This window comes from Rhinoderma darwinii, chromosome 1 (assembly GCF_050947455.1).
Source record: "Rhinoderma darwinii isolate aRhiDar2 chromosome 1, aRhiDar2.hap1, whole genome shotgun sequence".
Taxonomy (NCBI): domain Eukaryota; kingdom Metazoa; phylum Chordata; class Amphibia; order Anura; family Rhinodermatidae; genus Rhinoderma; species Rhinoderma darwinii.
In genome coordinates, this window is record NC_134687.1 from 495,258,991 (window position 1) to 495,279,587 (window position 20,597).

A 20,597-nucleotide genomic window follows, 5' to 3' on the forward strand; every position below is an offset into this window, starting at 1 on the left:
GTCTTGCTGTATTTTTTTTTTTCTTACACATGGTGGGAAGTATTACAAATTAAATAATAATTTGACATGTTTTCCTATGTTGGCCACAAGAGGGAGCCATTCCCAGAATTACAGCAAGGTGAATAAGGGAAAGCAACCTGACCCACAGCTGCTGTAAATGTGGGAGGGAATCTCACCCCCCCCCCCCTATTTTTGGCTACAAGCCAGGAAAAAGGTGCCTTCAAATTGCTAAGCTTTGTCTGGCTCCCACTTTGGGAGAGCTTTTACAATGCAGCTGGTAGAAGCTATAGGACACACCAAAAGGCTAAGAATGATGAAAGTGAAGTGAATGACTTTTCATTTGACAGGTTCACGTATTTGACGTTTTTTTTTGCGCATTTTACATGCCAAAAACTGCATCAAAAAACGATTAACGACACATACAGAGATGGAATACGGCACATACATACCCATAGAGAATGCGAACGGGAGCCGTTCCATTCACTATAGCGTACCCCTACACGGACCAAATGGAAGGTCTTTGGCAGAGCGACATCTGGCGCCATTTTCATGTGGACCGGAAGCCGCAGCCGGACAGTAAGATGACAGGTTGCGGTTTCCGGCCATATGTTCAGACGCAAGTACTAGGAGCTGAGGCGGCTGCGGCAGGAGCAGGTAAGTTATGTTTGTGTATGTGATGTGTATGTTCGTGTTATACTATCTGATTACCACTGTATCTAATACTCCTACACTGTGCATTCGCTCAAAAAATGGCGGCACACAGTGTAGGAGGTTTGAACATTCAACCCCCTCCTTGCTCCTGGCACTAGCCAGGATAAAGGAGGGGGGATTGTGTGAGGACACTAGAGCGAGTGTGTCTTCTCCAATTTTGCAGCATAAAGCAATGAGGTTGCTTTACCACATGCTGCAATTTTGGGAATTTCCCTAGTGACCAGCAATTAGAATCTAATTTATAATATTTCCTGACTTGTGAAAAAATTAAAAAAATTAAAACAATGTGTAATCATTTATATACTAACTGTTTAACTAAAAAAAATTCCCTTTAAGAATATCTCTGTACTTTGCTCCATTTATCTGTCCCTCAACCCTGACCAGTCTCCCAATACAAGTCGCTGAAAAACACCCCCACAGCATAATGCCTCATCACCATGCTTCACTGTAGTAGTGGTATCGGGCAGGTGATGAGCAGTGCCTGGTTTCCTCCAGACATGACGCTTAGAAATGAAGCCAAAAAGTTAAATCATGGTTTGATCAGACCACAGAACAGGCCTGTATTTGCCACTAGGCACTGGGGGTGCAGTGCCTAGTGTGTACAATAGGGGGGGCAGCTGCAGGAGCGTTTTTATAAAAATAAAAAAAGAACTGTGACCTAACTGACCAGCAGTCAGATCACTCACAAGGGGAGGGGGGCGGAGTCCTGGGGCAGAGCATCTACTAGCGCTCTGCCCAGGGACTCCATCACTGTGGAAGCTCCTGATGACACTGTCCATATTTAAGCAGTGACTTCAGGAGTTTCACCATGTCTCTTCACGGTTACTGTAGTAACTGGGGTGTACGCAAGGGTGTTTTCCATGGGGGCTTTCCGGGCATTTTCCTGGTGCCCTGGGCGACTCCCACATTCAATTGTATCTGCGTCCTCAGGACGCAGACACAATTGAATACTGTGGCAGAGCAGGGAGCCTTCTCCCTGCTCTGCCATTCACTAGGCTACAGACCACGTTAGGCCTACAGCCTATAAGACGCTGGGACAGGATCCCTGCGCATGCAGGCGCTCGGATGTCACTGGACCTACATAAGGATCCCGAGGAGGCTGTGGAGCTCCATTCTTTGCAGGAACGGGGCTAGGTGAGTATAAGGTTTTTTTTATTTGTTGGGGGGCACCCGGGCACTATCTACAGGGGGCCTGTGTGCCACTATCTACAAAGGGGGCAGTGTGGCACTATATATAACAGGTGGTGTATGGCACTTTTTACAAGAGGGGGCTGTGTGACAATATCTACAAAGGGGGAGTGTGGCACTATCTACAGGGGGGTTTGGCACTATCTACAAGGGGGCTGTGTGTGGCACTATCTACTGGGGGGTGTGACCAGTGGCGGATTATCATATGGGCGTTTCGGGCGGCCGCCCGGGGCCCGAGGCTTCCAGGGGGCCCATGGCAGCCCGAAACGCACATTATCTCGTAAATCTATTCAGCGCGCTAGCGCTGCTAACGGCCGAAGATGGGGAGGAGCAGGGAATTCGCCAGGATCCAGGGGTAGGACACGCCTCCCTGACAGTGCGGGCCGCCGCCATTGAGTAACAGAACAGCGACGGACGGCTGTTCTGTTACTCCAAAGCAGCAAGAGAAGAGCCGGCGGGCGGTCACCGGCGCTGAGGTCAGTACAGGATTATCCTCCTGCCCAACTGGTTCCCGACCGCTGGCTGTATTTTTACGGCCAGCGGTCAGGGACGGGTGCTTAAAACCCGAGCCATAGACTTTCTACGGCTCGGGTTTTAACTTGCTGCCCGCGCGATCGGGCAGCTGAATGTCGGGTCTCCGGCTGTCAGTGACTGCCGGGGACCCTGAGGAGAAGACAGAAGCAGCTTTCGCTGCTTCTGTCTTCTCCGATGTCTTCTTACACAGCGTTCAATGAACGCTTGTGTACAGGAATAGAGACAGCAGCAGCGGCGCTGTCTCTATTCCTCCCGGTGATCATGTGACAGGTCACATGATCGCCGGGTGCCGTTAGTGGCAGACTGTTGCTGGGTCTTACTAGACCCAGCACAGCCCTATTAGTGACAATCGTCACTGTGAGAGGGCTGATTTCCCCTGTAACTGGGGCTGCTGTGCAGCTCCAGTTACAGTGGAAAAACATGGTGTAAAACAAAGAGAAAGTAGATATAAAGTTCCCCAAAGGTCTTTTTTGACCTTTGAGGATCAGAACATAGTAATAAAAAATAGTAAAGTGCAAAAAAAATAAATAATAATAAATACACATAAAATACCCACCCCAAAAAAAACGTCCCCCCCCCCCGCCAATCATTGTTGTAACGCTAGCGCTGACCCAATTACCCTAATATAGACATGTAATATATTAAAATTTACGGTAGACAATGACGATCACAGATAAAAGGTCTATTTTAGGGTAAAACAATGTTATTACCAAAAAAAATAGCTGAAACGTAAAAAAGCTTCTTTTTTTACTATTATTTTCAAACTTTATGAATAAAAATTCTAAAATGGCAAAAAATGTGTGCATAAAAACGATAAAAAACGAAACCTGCATTGTCTACGGAAAAAACGTCGCAAAAATAACGTCGGTTTTATTTTTTTTTAATAAAAATGTGTGTTTGGTGCAACTTTGTAATTACGTTTTATTAAAAAATATTTTCACTTTTTGAGATACAGCTGCTTTGTATCCTGTATCCGTCAGGTCAGCAGGACTGACGGGATCAGTGAAACGGGCCCTGCGCTAAATTATAATCTTAGATGTGATAGATTTGAGGTGGATCCTGCGTGTCACTGATCCCGTCAGTCCTGCTGACCTGACGGATACAGGATACAAAGCAGCCGTATCTCAAAAAGTAAAAATATTTTTTAATAAAATCAATCAATCACACTGATACACAGACATACTATATATATATATATATAATTATAATATAAAGTTTTTAAATGTGTACATAACCTTGTGGCACTATATACAAGGGGGAGCGCTGTGTGGCACTATATACAAGGGGGAGCTCTGTGTGGCACTATATACAAGGGGGAGCGCTGTGTGACACTATATACAAGGGGGAGCGCTGTGAGGCACTATATACAAGGGGGAGCGCTGTGAGGCACTATATACAAGGGTGAGCGCTGTGAGGCACTATATACAAGGGGGAGCGCTGTGAGGCACTATATACAAGGGGGAGCGCTGTGAGGCACTATATACAAGGGGGAGCGCTGTGAGGCACTATATACAAGGGGGAGCGCTGTGAGGCACTATATACAAGGGGGAGCGCTGTGAGGCAAGGGGGGGCTGTGTAGTGCTATCCACCGTGGTATGTGTGTGGCGCTCTTTATAGGGGGGGCTTTTTGGTGCTATTTACAAGAGGGGGAGGGCTGTGTGGCGCTCTCTACAGGGGGGCTGTATGGCACTATCTATAGGGGGCTGTGTGTAACGCTCTCTACGAGGGGGATGTGTGATATATAGAGGGGGCTGTGTATGGCGATATCTATGGGGGTGTGTAATATCTACAGGGGCTGTGTGTGGCACTATGTACAGGGGGCTGTGTGTATGGTGTTTTACAGTGTGTGGTATTATATTCAGGCGCGCAGTGTTTGGTGCTATTATATTTAGGGGTACACTATGTGGCACCATGATAACTTTATTTTCGTTTATAGGTGTGGAAATGTTGGAAAAGTGAGGAGACGTCTAAGTGGCAAATTCTGCAGAAATGAGTCATGGCCGGGAGAAGTCGTCATGAGCGCTGGACCGGATGGAGAAGAAAAGAGGAAAAAAACTACTAGAATCTGAGACGTCGTCACCTGTGAGTCACTAGATTTATAGAGAATCTGTCACCTCTCCTGACATGTTTATTATAGGAAATCCTTGTATTTCACAAAAAGTCTTTCTGCGGTCCAGGACTGATAGACAATTCCCCTTGTCAGGAGGTTGTGTCCCTGCACAGTGTGATCCTGTCAGTATGTAGGGACACCGCGCTGTGACAAGGGGAATCGTAACACTGTTAATGCTTGCCCAAAAAGGTAGTGTTAAAAATAGTTACGGTGAGGAAGGGGGGCCCAAGTTTGGGTAACAGCCCAGGGCCCATGGTCTACTTAATCCGCCACTGGGTGTGACACTATCTACAAGTGTGCTGTTTGTGGCACTATATACAAGGGTGCTGTGTGTGACACTATTTACAGGGGGGTGTGGCCCTTTCTACAGGGTGTGTGTGACACTATCTACAAGGGGGGTGTTTGGCACTATCTACAGGGGGTGTGGCCCTTTCTACAGGGTGTGTGTGACACTATCTACAAGGGGGGTGTTTGGCACTATCTACAGGGGGCTGGGTGGCACCATCTACAGGGGGCAGTTTGTGGCACTATCTACAGGGGCAGTGTGGGGCACCATCTACAAAGGGCACTGAGTGTGGCACTATCTACACTGGTTTTTACGCTACCAGTAGTGGTCAGCACATAATGCCTAGCCTTTTTTTTATTAGAACTTGTAATATAAAGGGCTCGGCTCATGGATGCATGCATTCCAATACTCGTAGTGCAAAAAACACAGTATAGCGGGAGCGTGGTGAAAATAACTTGGTTTGAAAGGTATGCGCTTGAAAACCCCCCTTTAAAAATTGCCCGACAGTATACTTACGACCTCGCTCTTAAGTTGGGTCCAGGCACAGTACAGGTACTGACCCCTTTCAGCAATACAGCGTTACAGCATTATGTGCGCATAACGTTGTGACGCTGAATGGCGTCAGAACGCGTACTGAGCTCAGAGCTGAAGAGAACCCAGCTCAGGAGCAAGGAGGGTAAGTATAAGAATACTTTCCGCTGGGGACCTGTATCTAAGCCTACTATGTGGTTGCCTTAGATACAGGGCCCAGCAGACAGTATTACACATGTCTGCTGGCAATAAAGAGAAGTTGGAGGGGCCCAAGAAGGACTTTTGCACCGGGCCCTTGACCGTAATACTGATTTGTTAATCTTCATTGAAGAGAAGAATTGTTCGCATACGTACGAACTGCCAAACATTGCCATGACCCTGGCAGCCGTGTTAACAAGTTTCGGAAACTTTTCTCGTGAGACAAACTTATAGAAATCCAGAGCACCAAAGTCCATATACTTCTATTTAAGAACAGTGTCGCACTGCAAGTCCATCTGCAGATCTTCTGAATCGCAAGCAACGTCTACCGCAAACAGAGTGGCAAAGAGTGCAAATTCAGGTTCAAGATCCCGGAACTTGTTTAAAGAGGCTCTGTCACCAGATTTTGCAACCCCTATCTGCTATTGCAGCAGATCGGCGCTGCAATGTAGATTACAGTAACGTTTTTATTTTTAAAAAACGAGCATTTTTGGCCAAGTTATGACCATTTTTGTATTTATGCAAATGAGGCTTGCAAAAGTACAACTGGGCGTGTATTATGTATGTACAACTGGGCGTGTATTATGTGTGTACATCGGGGCGTTTTTACTTCTTTTACTAGCTGGGCTTTAGGAATGGGAGTGTATGATGCTGACGAATCAGTATCATCCACTTCTGTTCGTTAACACCCAGCTTCTGGCAGTGCAGACACACAGCGTGTTCTCGAGAGATCACGCTGTGATGTCACTCACTTCCTGCCCCAGGTCCTGCATCGTGTCGGCCACATCGGCACCAGAGGCTACAGTTGATTCTGCAGCAGCATCAGCGTTTGCAGGTAAGTAGCTACATTGACTTACCTGCAAACGCCGATGCTGCTGCAGAATCAACTGTAGCCTCTGGTGCCGATGTGTCCTCGCTCGTCCGACACGATGCAGGACCTGGGGCAGGAAGTGAGTGACGACACAGCGTGATCTCTCGAGAACACGCTGTGTGTCTGTGCACTGCCAGAAGCTGGGCGTTCTGAAGAGAAGTGGATGATACTTCTCGTCAGAACGCCCAGCTAGTAAAAGTAGTAAAAACGCCCGATGTACGCACATAATACACGCCCAGTTGGACTTTCACTTTAAACACGCCCAGTTGGACTTTTGCAAGCCTCATTTACATAAATACAAAAATGGTCATAACTTGGCCAAAAATGCTCGTTTTTAAAAAATAAAAAAGTTACTCTTATCTACATTGCAGCGCCGATCTGCTGCAATAGCAGATAGGGGTTGCAAAATCTGGTGACAGAGCCTCTTTAAAGTCGATCGAACTCTTGCAGTATTTGAGAATTGATATATGAGTAATAACTCGAGCGTTGTGGTTCAACTCGTAACGACTGCATAGCTGAGAAATGAGCCAAATTGCCAGACTGCAGCTGTTTGGCCCACAAAGACAGCTTACATCTGAATGCCTAGACACTGTGATACATCATCGTAATCATTTGTTTTGGGCCCTGAAGTTTCAAGTTGAGTGCATTGAGGTGTTCTGAGATATCTGTTAGAAACGCTAAATCAGATAGAAAAGATGGGTCAGAAATTTGGAAAATGTTGTTATCTTTTAGTGCCATAAAAAGCGCTATCTCCTGTCTTAAAGCAAAAAATCTCTTCAACACGCTTTCCCGACTCAACCATCTGATACAGCAAGTCTCCATATTCAGTGTGTAGGCAGGTTTCTTGGTGAAGAATAATGGATACGACAACTTTTCCTCTAATAATACTTTACTTGGATCACAACAATGCAACAGTGCTTCTTCCTTATGGGAGCAAGCGGACGAACTGAGGTTGGGAAAGTCGATCCCACTAGAGTCCCCCTGGGAGAGGTTGCGCCTAAACCCACGTTACTCCGCTCGACCGTCTATGCGCCTCTGACAGTTATCGCTATTGCCAGAATACTAGAGGTCAGGAGATACACTTCCATCCTCCTAGCTGCGCTGTGGGTATCGAGAGAACTATCCGAACCTTCCGGCCCCACCGTGGGTCATTGTGGCGCTAACCGCTACCTTTCACGGTATATCCTCTCCCGCCCTCAGCCGGCGACCGATAGGGATCTGACATGCCTAGGAACGCAACCAAGATTTTGGGTACAGGTGCGAGAGTCTGTTATTTGTCCATTAACACGTCCTGGGTTGTTCGTCACCCTATCCCTTTTAATACTGTCTGCTCCCAATAAGGTAACTTTTAATCCACTTAAACAGTTTAGCACAAATCTCTGCTCAACATTACAAACATATTCTCATTTTCTTCAGCTCAGGGAAACGGGTTTCAACAGGCAAAGAAGAGGAGCAGCGGTAAAAGAACGATACACTATTCCAGATTCATCAGCTAACACAGTCCTCTGCAGTGATTCTCAGCAGTATCAGATCTCACACAGACGCCATTAACAGTGTGAGCATTAGGTTACACAGGGCACTTATCTCAGGTACCAGCTAGGCTTATCTCTCTTGGCACCTCCTCTGCTGTCCCCTCATCTCTACACCTCCAATGCTGGCTATGTCCTTGCTTCTCTCTGCATCCTCTCTCTTTCTCCACCATGTCACATGGCAATCACTGACTTCCACTTCCTGTCCGACAGTTCTGTCTCCTCAGTCACTGGTCCTGCAGTGACACCTTGTGGCTGCTAATAACATGGCAGGCATACACAGGATAACACATATAGTAGGTGCAGATAAAACAGGAGCAGTCATCACTCCAGACAAGAGGGAACACAGAATGAAAGTACCACTAAACATGAGAGATGCACAGTGAAGACAGTGCAATTTAAAAGGGCAATATCCCCCCCTTACAAGTGTCCATATCGGATAAGAATGAAGTGAACTGCCTATGGTTCAGACCTCTTGCCCGTATAAAATGAACTGTCTTAACAACAAAGTCCATAACTTCTTTCATTTTTAGACCTTTGCTACACAGTGCTTCCTGATGCAGAATGTAGTGTATTGCACTGAAAGGACCTGACAAAGAAAGCTGGTATTGTTTTCCTTTCAATAATCCCACAACACCAACGTTTTCAGAACACATTGCTGGTGCACAGTCGGTTGCCCATGGGCATAAGTTTATCCCATGGCAGTTCTGCTGTTTTAATACATCCTTCGAGTTCTTGGAAAATGGCACGACCGTTCGTTGTGCCTCTTATAGGTAATACATCTAATAATTCCTTGGTTATGTTTAGGTTTCCATCAACCCCACGAATGAACACAGCACAGTATGCAGTATCTGTTACACCATGGTTACACTATGGAAAATGCTTCAAAACCTGGCGCTCTTGTAATCAGTTGTTGATGAATGTTACTAGCAGATTCAGTGATTCTACTAGCAACAGTATTTGCCCACAAGCTTATGCCTTCAAACTGTTTATTTTTGTCTGGACAAATAATTTAACATGCTTTTATAAAACAGTCTTTAATGAATACACGCCCCACTGTAGATAGAGCCACACACAACCCCCGCAAAACTCCCTCTAGATAGCGCCACCAAAGCTCCCTCTAGGAGTGGAATCGCCAGCTAGCACTCTGGCCGTGGATTCCCCTCCTAGTGAGCCCCCGACGTCTGAACATCCCCGCTGTAAATTGCGCAACCCCCACTGTAGATAGCAAACCCCCCCCCCCCCGCTGTAGATAGAATCGAACCCCCTTCCCCCTGTAGTGCCACCTAAACACCCACTAGGAGCGGAATCCCCAGTGTCAGATCGCTCTGTGTCGGGGATTCCACTTCTAGAGAGAGCACCGAACGTAACTGTCCACCGTCAGGGGCTCTCTTTAGGAATCCCCAGCCGACACTCTGACCGGGGATTCCGCTACCAGAGAAGACCCTGGCTTCACTATCCATATATGGACATGACATCTGGGGCTACTCATGGAGCGGAATCCCCGGACACATCGCTGCCGACGCTCAGGCAGGGGATTCCGCTTTTAGAGTTAGCCTCTGACGTCACTGTCCATATATGGACAGATACATCAGGGGCTCCCTCTAGGAGCGGAATCCCCAGCTAGAGGGATTGTGCTCCTACAGGGAGCTACAGTGATGCTATCTACAGGAAGGGGGTGCCATTTACGAGGGGGGATACTGCTATCTGCAGGGGGAGTGGCACTATCTACAAGGGAAGTGGTGCTATCTGCAGGGGGGTGGTGCTATATGCAGGGGGATGGCGCTATCTGCAGGGGGTGGCGCTATCTGCATGGGGTTGCGCTACAGATGTAGCTGTCTTTACCTTGACTTTTAACGCATTAAATAAACAATGGCTAGATCTCTTATCTTGACTTTTTCAATTACTTTTCAATGGCTTTTGTTGTGTGACAACACGCAGCAACGTTTGAACGTCCATGAAAAACGGATGGCAAATGGCGATGAAAAACGGTCAGACGGCCGTGAAATGGATTAAAATTTAAAATTTTGAGACACATTGATGCAAAACAGTCATGAAAATCTGACAGTTGATCTGTTGTTAACTGCCCTTTTTTCACCTCGTGTGTACATAGCCTTATAACCCTCTTCACTCTCTGCTCACAGCGATCCAGGGTGATGGAGAGAGAAGACGACTAATTGTTACAGAGCTGTACAGTGTGTATATATATACACTACCGTTCAAAAGTTTAGGGTCACTTAGAAATTTCCTTATTTTTGAAAGAAAAGCACAGTTTTTTTCAATGAAGATAATCAGAAATACACTCTATACATTGTTAATGTGCTAAATGACTATTCTAGCTGCAAACGTCTGTTTTTTAATGCAATATCTACATAGGTGTATAGAGGCCCATTTCCAGCAACCATCACTCCAGTGATCTAATGGTACATTGTGTTTGCTAACTGTGTTAGAAGGCTAATGGATGATTAGAAAACACCTGAAAACCCTTGTGCAATTATGTTAGCACCGCTGTAAACTGTTTTGCTGTTTAGAGGAGCTATAAAACTGACCTTCTTTGAGCTAGTTGAGAATCTGGAGCATTACATTTGTGGGTTCGATTAAACTCTCCAAATGGCTAGAAAAAGAGAGCTTTCATGTGAAACTCGACAGTCTATTCTTGTTCTTAGAAATGAAGGCTATTCCATGCGAGAAATTGCCAAGAAACGGAAGATTTCCTACAACGGTGTGTACTACTCCCTTCAGAGGACAGCACAAACAGGCTCTAACCAGAGTAGAAAGAGAAGTGGGAGGCCCCGCTGCACAACTGAGCAACAAGACAAGTACATTAGAGTCTCTAGTTTGAGAAATAGACCCCTCACAGGTCCTCAACTGGCAGCTTCATTAAATAGTACCCGCAAAACGCCAGTGTCAACGTCTACAGTGAAGAGGTGACTCCGGGATGCTGGCCTTCAGGGCAGAGTGGCAAAGAAAAGGCCATATCTGAGACTGGCTAATAAAAGGAAAAGATTAATATGGGCAAAAGCACACAGACATTGGACAGAGGAAGATTGGAAAAAAGTGTTATGGACAGACAAATCGAAGTTTGAGGTGTTTGGATCACACAGAAGAACATTTCTGAGACGCAGAACAACTGAAAAGATGCTGGAAGAGTGCCTGACGCCATCTGTCAAGCATGGTGGAGGTAATGTGATGGTCTGGGGTTGCTTTGGTGCTGGTAAAGTGGGAGATTTGTACAAGGTAAAAGGGATTTTGAATAAGGAAGGCTATCACTCCATTTTGCAACGCCATGCCATACCCTGTGGACAGCGCTTGATTGGAGCCAATTTCATCCTACAACAGGAAAATGACCCAAAGCACACCTCCAAATTATGCAAGAACTATTTAGGGAAGAAGCAGGCAGCTGGTATTCTATCTGTAATGGAGTGGCCAGCGCAGTCACCAGATCTCAACCACATAGAGCTGTTGTGGGAGCAGCTTGACCGTATGGTACGCAAAAAGTGCCCATCAAGCCAATCCAACTTGTGGGAGGAGCTTCTGGAAGCATGGGGTGAAATTTCTCCCGATTACCTCAGCAAATTAACAGCAAGAATGCCAAAGGTCTGCAATGCTGTAATTACTGCAAATGGAGCATTCTATGACGAAAGCAAACTTTGAAGGAGAAAATGATTATTTCAAATAAAAATCATTATTTCTAACCTTGTCAAGGTCTTGACTATATTTTCTAGTCATTTTGCAACTCATTTGATAAATATAAGTGTGAGTTTTCATGTAAAACACAAAATTGTCTGGGTGACCCCAAACTTTTGAACGGTAGTGTATATATACTGTATATATATATATGTATATATATATATATATATATATATATATACATATATATCTGCAGAGGCGTAGCTAGGTTTTCCAGCACCCGGGGCAAAGATTCAGTTTGGTGCCCCTGAACCTCTTTCCCGACATCTCCTGCCCCCTCGCCATGTTTGTTGTCTCTACCAATCAATAAGGTGTCATTTTTTTTCCACATTTTTTTTTGGTGTAACTCGAGCATAAAACGATTTGTACATTTTACAAGCGATATAGTTCTATATACAGCACTAGAACCAAGCTCATTACATATATACAGCACCAGAACAAAGCTCAGTACATAAATACAGCACCAGAACACAATCCAAGAGAAAAGTCAGCACTCCAATGCAGTAGAAAAATCCCAAAAAATTTATGTAATGCCTGTATGTTGGGTGAATACATTTTTTGGGGGATCTTTCTACTACATTGGAGTGCTAACTCTTCTCTTGGATTGTGTTCTGACGTTTACATGAGGTTTTTTGTCAAGATTCCTCCGAGGATAGCACCCACCATTTTCTGGTTCCTGCTACAGTGCAGATCCTATCTCTTGTTTATTTCTTTAAATACAGCACCAGAATCAAGCTCAGTACATAAATATATATATATATATAAATAACAGCAACGTTTCAATCCTACAATAGGATCTTTATCAAGCCTAGTGACACATCTACTCAGCAAGTATATATATGTTTGAGACTCTTTTACATAATTAGTCTCATTATAAAACAATCAAATGCAAAGTGTATGAAAACAAACATCATATATTGTGTACGGTATCATCATAAACATAGACATGATACAGAAAATACAAAAGTGTGTATGTGACATCGTGAATAACAATACATAATAACAAAAACATTAAAAACAACTGATTACATTATAATCATTTATGCAGCAGTGGTGTAAAATCTATTGGCATATCGTCACTCACCAATCAGAACTTCAGACTCAACTACTCCATTCAAGTGTGTTACAGCACTCTGCTGCATCCCTCGTGGTAATTGAAATTTGACACATCAGTGTAATCCCCCGAGGCGGAAGCAGATCATCACTCCGCAGCAGAGAGCATAGAACGCATCCATATGATGTAATGCGTGTCAATGCGTTCCACTGAGCCGCCCCGTGTATCATGGCATCATAAGTTGCTAAGCAACTGCTGTAACATTACTATAGATATCCATTGACCCGGCTATGTCAGTCAAAAAGTCATGAATGTAAAAAATACAGATATATTAGTGAATGCTCCCTATAGTAAGTGATGGAGATATTAGAAATATCTAAAAGTAGCTTTATATCGGCTTTTAAAGACGATCCACACGTGGGTTCAAAGACCTCTGTATACAACCAAGTACTCAGAACGATCTTGTTCCCAGAGTTATGGGACCACATAGACACGTCTTCACGTGTCCAGGATGTCACATTATCCTCATACGTGTAACGGACCCATATTATCACACTAGTGATATGATATACCATAAGGCAAAAAAATGCATGAGAATCCCTCTTGCTTTTAATATCTCTCTATCACTTTGAAACCTAATAGGAGACTAGAAACAATTCAACAAATAATAAATATATTTTATTGATGCATAGATGACATCTTCCTCATTTGGACTGACACTGTCACTACATTAATTGATTTTCACAGGTTTCTTAATTCAATAGATGATGACATTCAATTTACGATGATACATTCTATGGATAATATCCAATTCTTGGATGTTACTGTATCCATTGTGAATAATATAATCAGAACTAAAATGTACACGAAAGAGACCGATAGGAACACTCTGCTACGATTTGATAGTTGCCATCCGAGAAATATGGTAAGGTCCTTGCCATACAGCCAAATGATTAGGGCTAAACGTAATACCGACAGACAGGAGGATCTTGATATATCTTTAGACACTATGGTTAGCAACTTTTTACAAAGAGGTTACCCCAAAACATTACTGTGGACACATAGAAAGAAGATTGATAATGTAGCGAGGGACAGTTTATTGCAGTCTAAAAAACCGTCAGCGCATGGAAAACGGAAACGTATTCCATTTATCTCTACTTATAATGATAGAAGTGGAGACATTTCCAAGATCATGAATAGACATTGGCCAATCATCAGCAATAGTTTTGGACACATTGACGTATTGAATAATGATCCACTTATGTCTTATAGACGCCCACAAAATCTTCGAGATAGACTGGTGAAAACCAGAATGCCAGATCATAAGAAAACGATTCAACCTATTTTTAAACCACTAAAACCTGGCAATATTCCATGTTACAGATGTGTCAATTGTGCTTTGATGTGCAAAGGGGAATTTTTTAGACATCCGTTGACTGGACAACAGTTTAAAATTAAACACAATTTTACCTGTGACTCAGAGTGGGTCATATATGTGCTATGGTGTCCCTGTGGTCTCCTATATGTGGGTGAAACCACCTGTTCCTTTAAAACTCGTCTAAACAATCACCGTTTCTCTATACGTAAAAAGAAACTTGATTTACCTGTAGCTAAACATTTTTCGGAACATGGTCACAATGAAAGGGATCTAACATTTATGATTCTGGACCATGTTCCTCCATTACAATTTGGCGGTGATCGCCATCTGGTTTTACACAAAAAAGAATTAAGATGGATATTTTTACTGAACACCTTAAAACCTTATGGTCTTAATGTAGAATTTGTTGTAGATAGAATAGCCTTATGAGCTCCGCTCCTTTGTGTTCTCTTGATGTTCTCTTCAGTATGATGATTGTTGACACATCAATATCAATATCTATATCTCATATTTTCTGTCAATGTCTTATAAATACTAAAAACAATTATGTTTTGTATTTTTTTAGATTGGAATACCACTCCCAACAGAACTTCGGAACTTCTTTAATTATTTTTCAATGTTATTGTACTATGATATTTGATGGGGCTATGTTCAATGCATCAAGTCTTATTGCATCAATAAAATATATTTATTATTTGTTGAATTGTTTCTAGTCTCCTATTAGGTTTCAAAGTGATAGAGAGATATTAAAAGCAAGAGGGATTCTCATGCATTTTTTTGCCTTATGGTATATCATATCACTAGTGTGATAATATGGGTCCGTTACACGTATGAGGATAATGTGACATCCTGGACACGTGAAGACGTGTCTATGTGGTCCCATAACTCTGGGAACAAGATCGTTCTGAGTACTTGGTTGTATACAGAGGTCTTTGAACCCACGTGTGGATCGTCTTTAAAAGCCGATATAAAGCTACTTTTAGATATTTCTAATATCTCCATCACTTACTATAGGGAGCATTCACTAATATATCTGTATTTTTTACATTCATGACTTTTTGACTGACATAGCCGGGTCAATGGATATCTATAGTAATGTTACAGCAGTTGCTTAGCAACTTATGATGCCATGATACACGGGGCGGCTCAGTGGAACGCATTGACACGCATTACATCATATGGATGCGTTCTATGCTCTCTGCTGCGGAGTGATGATCTGCTTCCGCCTCGGGGGATTACACTGATGTGTCAAATTTCAATTACCACGAGGGATGCAGCAGAGTGCTGTAACACACTTGAATGGAGTAGTTGAGTCTGAAGTTCTGATTGGTGAGTGACGATATGCCAATAGATTTTACACCACTGCTGCATAAATGATTATAATGTAATCAGTTGTTTTTAATGTTTTTGTTATTATGTATTGTTATTCACGATGTCACATACACACTTTTGTATTTTCTGTATCATGTCTATGTTTATGATGATACCGTACACAATATATGATGTTTGTTTTCATACACTTTGCATTTGATTGTTTTATAATGAGACTAATTATGTAAAAGAGTCTCAAACATATATATACTTGCTGAGTAGATGTGTCACTAGGCTTGATAAAGATCCTATTGTAGGATTGAAACGTTGCTGTTATTTTGGATTGAATAAACCACCATTTTTTTCATGTTGGAGTGCTGCAAATTTTCTTCTGCTATATATTATTATACGTCCGAGGATCGGGACGTTTTTGCCTGGCACCTGGTCGATTATTTCTATGTGAGTGCTGCTGTCTTCTTGTGTGCTATATATATATATATATATATATACACACACACACACACACACACACACACACACACACACACACACACACACACACACACACACACACACACACACAGTACCAGAACAAAGCTCAGTCTATATATACAACACCAGGACCAAGTTCAGTACATAAATACAACATCAGCACAAATACAGCTCAATTTAGTGCAACCCCTGCTGTATAGGTTTGCACTAAATTGTATATAGCTCGCCGCATCGCCCAAAACAATGGTAATGATATGCTGGGAAATGCTGTTTCACAAAAAAAATATCATACCACCCATCATCTCGTTGCAGATCATACAGTGGCTACAGTACAGATTAGAGGCAGAATAAACATTTACATTAAGTGACTCACAGGTGATGTTGTTTTTCTCTTTTCTTCTCCAATCGGTCCAAACCTCTATGACGACTTCTCCCAACCACAGCACATTTCTGCAGTTTGCCGCTCAGATGTCTTCAGCTTCTGCCTTTTCAAACATTTCTGCACCTATAAACGAAGATAAAATTCTCATGATGCCACACACTGTACCCCTAAATATAATAGCGCCATACACTGCACCTCTAATTATAATAGCACCATACACTGTGTACCACACACCATGCCCCCTGTAGATAGTGCCCCCATAGAGCCCCCTGTAGATAATGCCCCACATAGATCCCCCTGTAGATAGACCCCCATAGAGCCCCTGTAGATAGTGCTCCACATACAGGCCCCTGTAGATAGTGCCCCACATATAGCCCCCTGTATATAGTGCTCCACATATAGCTCCCCCTGTAGATAGTGATCCACATATATCCCACCCCTGTATATAGTGTCCAACATACATCCCACTCCTGTAGATAGTGCTCCGCATCCCCACATATAGACCCCCCCTGTAGATATGTAGATCAAATCTGTGGCACTCTGCAAATGGTCTGGGTGCTATGGGTAGGTTTCCCACCCCGTCAATATTAACAAGATAAACTCGAGCACTCCTCTGGTCAATATGCAAAGAAAATTATTCTATTTTCAGCTAAGGCAATGGATAGAGAAAATATGTAACGTTTTGGCCACAATCCAGCGTTTGTCAAAACTTTATTGCCGCTGGTCAATAGAAAAACCTGAGGGAGAGCTATAGAATGAGGTAACTAGTACCATAGAGAAATGCGTCCCCCTGTAGATAGTGCCCTACATATATCTCCCCCTATAAAAAGTGCTCCACATATATAGCCCACGCCTGTATATAGTACCTCACATATAGCTCCCCTGTAAAGGATCTGCCAGGCACTACGTCTGTGGATACTCCCAGGATTAATCAGTCGACACCTGAGGCCAGACCTCTTAGACTGACACCGGCTCCCACAAATCAGGGTGGCAGGCTCAGGAGTGGGAGAGCCTATCGCGGCCTGGTCAGTCGGAGTTAGCTCCGCCCCCTGTCCATTTATACCTGCCGTTTTCTCTTCCTCATTGCTTGTGATTCTTCTTGGTTTCCTGGCCCCACTGTTGCCTTGCTCCAGCCTGCTTCTGCCGTGCTTCTGCCTTGCTTCAGTTCCCGCTTATCCTGCTTCGCTCTGCCCCTGGCTTGCTTCCTGCTCCGTGCTCTGCGTTTGTATACTCCATTACATCCTGATCCTGACTGGCTCGTTCACCACTCCGTTTCCTCACGGTGTTCCGTGGGCTACTGCCCCTTCCCTTGCTTGTTCCCTGTTTGTATCCCCTTGCACTTAGTCAGCGTAGGGACCGCCGCCAAGTTGTACCCCGTCGCCTAGGGCGGGTCGTTGCAAGTAGGCAGGGACAGGGCGGTCGGTAGATTAGGGCTCACTTGTTCCCTTCACCTCCTTCCTGCCATAACATAATCACAAGCCCATACCTAGTCTACCATTTCTCCTACGCTGACGCTATCACGGACCCCCTTGAGACCCTGACCCAGCAGATGCAGGGCCTCTCCCTACAGGTCCAGGCCCTGGCTCAGTGGGTCAACCAGTCTGACGCTGCCATAGTAGTACCCCTCACCTCACCTCTAGAACCTGACCTCAAGTTACCTGACCGGTTCTCAGGGGACCGTAAGACTTTTCTCTCCTTCCGGGAGAGTTGCAGACTTTACTTCCGTCTAAAACCTCACTCCTCAGGTTCCGAGAACCAGCGGGTGGGTATCATTATATCCCGACTCCAGGAAGGGCCCCAAGAGTGGGCCTTCTCCTTGGCTCCTGACGCCCCTGAACTTTCCTCCGTTGATCGTTTTTTCTCTGCCCTCGGACTCATTTACGACGAGACTGACAGGACTGCCTTAGCCGAGAGTCAGCTGGTGACCTTACGTCAGGGTAGGAGACCTGTTGAGGAATACTGTTCTGATTTTAGAAAGTGGTGTGTAGCTTCTCGGTGGAACGACCCGGCCCTAAGGTGCCAGTTTAGGTTAGGATTATCTGACGCCCTGAAGGATCTGCTTGTTAGCTACCCCTCTTCTGACTCCCTAGACCAGGTTATGGCCCTAGCAGTACGACTTGACCGACGTCTCAGGGAACGTCAGCTTGAATGTTCCAATGTTTTCCCCTATGACTTCCCTGCGATTCCCCCCGAGGTCCCGTCTCCTCGCTCTCCCACGGAAGACTCGGAGGTACCTATGCAACTCAGGGCCTCCATGTCCCCTCGACAACGTAGAGAGTTCCGCAGGAAGAATGGTCTCTGCTTCTATTGTGGGGATGACAAGCATCAACTGAACACCTGTCCCAGGCGCAAGAATAAGCAGCCGGAAAACTTCCGCGCCTAAGTGATCATCGGGGAGGTCACTTGGGCGCACAGGTATTTCCTGTTAATATGAAATGCAATAAAATTTTGCTTCCCTTTCAGGTCTCGTTTGCTGGCCGGTCTGCCACTGGCAGTGCCTTCGTGGATTCTGGCTCATCTGCTAATATCATGTCTGTGGAATTTGCTATGTCTCTAAAAATGCCTTTTATTGATTTGCCTTATCCTGTCCCGGTAGTGGGTATCGACTCCACTCCTCTTGCTAATGGTTATTTTACTCAGCATACTCCTGTTTTTGAACTCCTTGTTGGCTCCATGCATTTGGAGCAGTGCTCTGTACTGGTGATGCAGGGATTATCGTCCGATCTGGTATTAGGTCTTCCCTGGTTGCAGCTGCATAATCCCACGTTTGATTGGAATACTGGGGATCTCACCAAATGGGGTAGTGAATGCCTGACGTCATGTCTTTCGGTTAACTCTATTTCTCCCCGTGAGGAGGTAAACACGCTTCCTGAGTTTGTTCAGGACTTCGCTGATGTGTTTTCTAAGGAGGCCTCCGAGGTGTTGCCCACTCATAGAGATTACGATTGCGCCATCGATTTGGTACCAGGTGCTAAGCTTCCTAAGGGTAGGATATTTAATCTTTCATGTCCTGAACGTGAAGCTATAAGGGAGTATATCCAAGAATGCCTGGCCAAGGGTTTCATTCACCCCTCGACTTCTCCTGTAGGTGCTGGCTTCTTCTTCGTGGGGAAGAAGGATGGTGGTCTTAGGCCGTGCATTGACTATCGGAACTTGAATAAGGTCACAGTAAGGAACCAGTATCCCCTTCCTTTGATTCCGGATCTTTTTAATCATGTTCAGGGGGCCCAATGGTTCTCTAAGTTCGATCTACGGGGGTCATATAACCTTGGTCATCTTGGGTACCAAACACCTCATTACCAGAAACTATTGGTGGCCTGGGTTGGCTAAAGACGTTAGGGCTTACGTCGCCGCTTGTGAGGTTTGTGCTAGGTCCAAGACCCTAGGTCCCGACCTGGACCCATATCTCCATGGATTTTATCACCGATTTTATCACCGATTTGCCTCCATCTCAGGGCAAGTCGGTGGTGTGGGTGGTAGTAGACCGCTTCAGCAAGATGTGCCACTTTGTGCCCCTTAAGAAACTACCTAACGCCAAGACGTTAGCTTCTTTGTTTGTTAAACACATTCTGCGTCTCCATGGGGCCCCAGTCAATATCGTTTCTGACAAAGGGGTACAATTTGTTTCCTTGTTTTGGAGAGCTTTTTGTAAAAAGTTGGAGATTGATCTGTCCTTCTCCTCCGCCTTCCATCCCGAAACTAATGGCCAAACGGAAAGGACTAATCAATCCCTGGAACAATATTTAAGGTGTTTCATCTCTGACTGTCAATTTGATTGGGTCTCATTCCTTCCCCTCGCCGAATTTTCCCTAAATAACCGGGTCAGTAACTCGTCAGGGGTCTCCCCGTTTTTCTGTAATTTCGGGTTTAATCCAAGGTTCTCCTCCGTTTCTCCTGGTTGTTCCAATAATCCCGAGGTAGAGGACGTTCATCGGGAACTGTGCACAGTCTGGGCCCAGGTTCAGAAGAACCTAGAGGCGTCCCAGAGCGTACAAAAGATTCAGGCTGATAGAAGACGTTCTGCTAACCCCCGGTTTGTCGTCGGGGATCGGGTGTGGTTGTCGTCTAGGAACTTGCGCCTTAAGGTCCCGTCCAGGAAGTTTGCTCCTCGATTTATTGGGCCTTATAAGGTCATTGAAGTCCTCAACCCTGTATCCTTCCGTCTGGAGCTGCCCCCATCCTTTCGCATACACGACGTCTTTCATGCCTCCCTCCTTAAACGCTGCTCCCCGTCCTGGTCCCCCTCGAGGAAACCTCCTGTTCCCGTTCTCACCCCTGAGGGGGTGGAATTCGAGGTGGCCAAGATTGTGGACAGTAGGATGATCCAGGGCT

General features: G+C 44.8%; 1 protein-coding gene across 1 annotated transcript in view; it reads right to left on the reverse strand.

The window, feature by feature from the left end:
• The window catches only part of P2RX6 (purinergic receptor P2X 6), a 101,883-nt gene that overhangs the window by 55,581 nt on the left and 25,705 nt on the right, over positions 1–20,597 (reverse strand). The gene's annotated exons all lie outside the window — the stretch shown is intronic.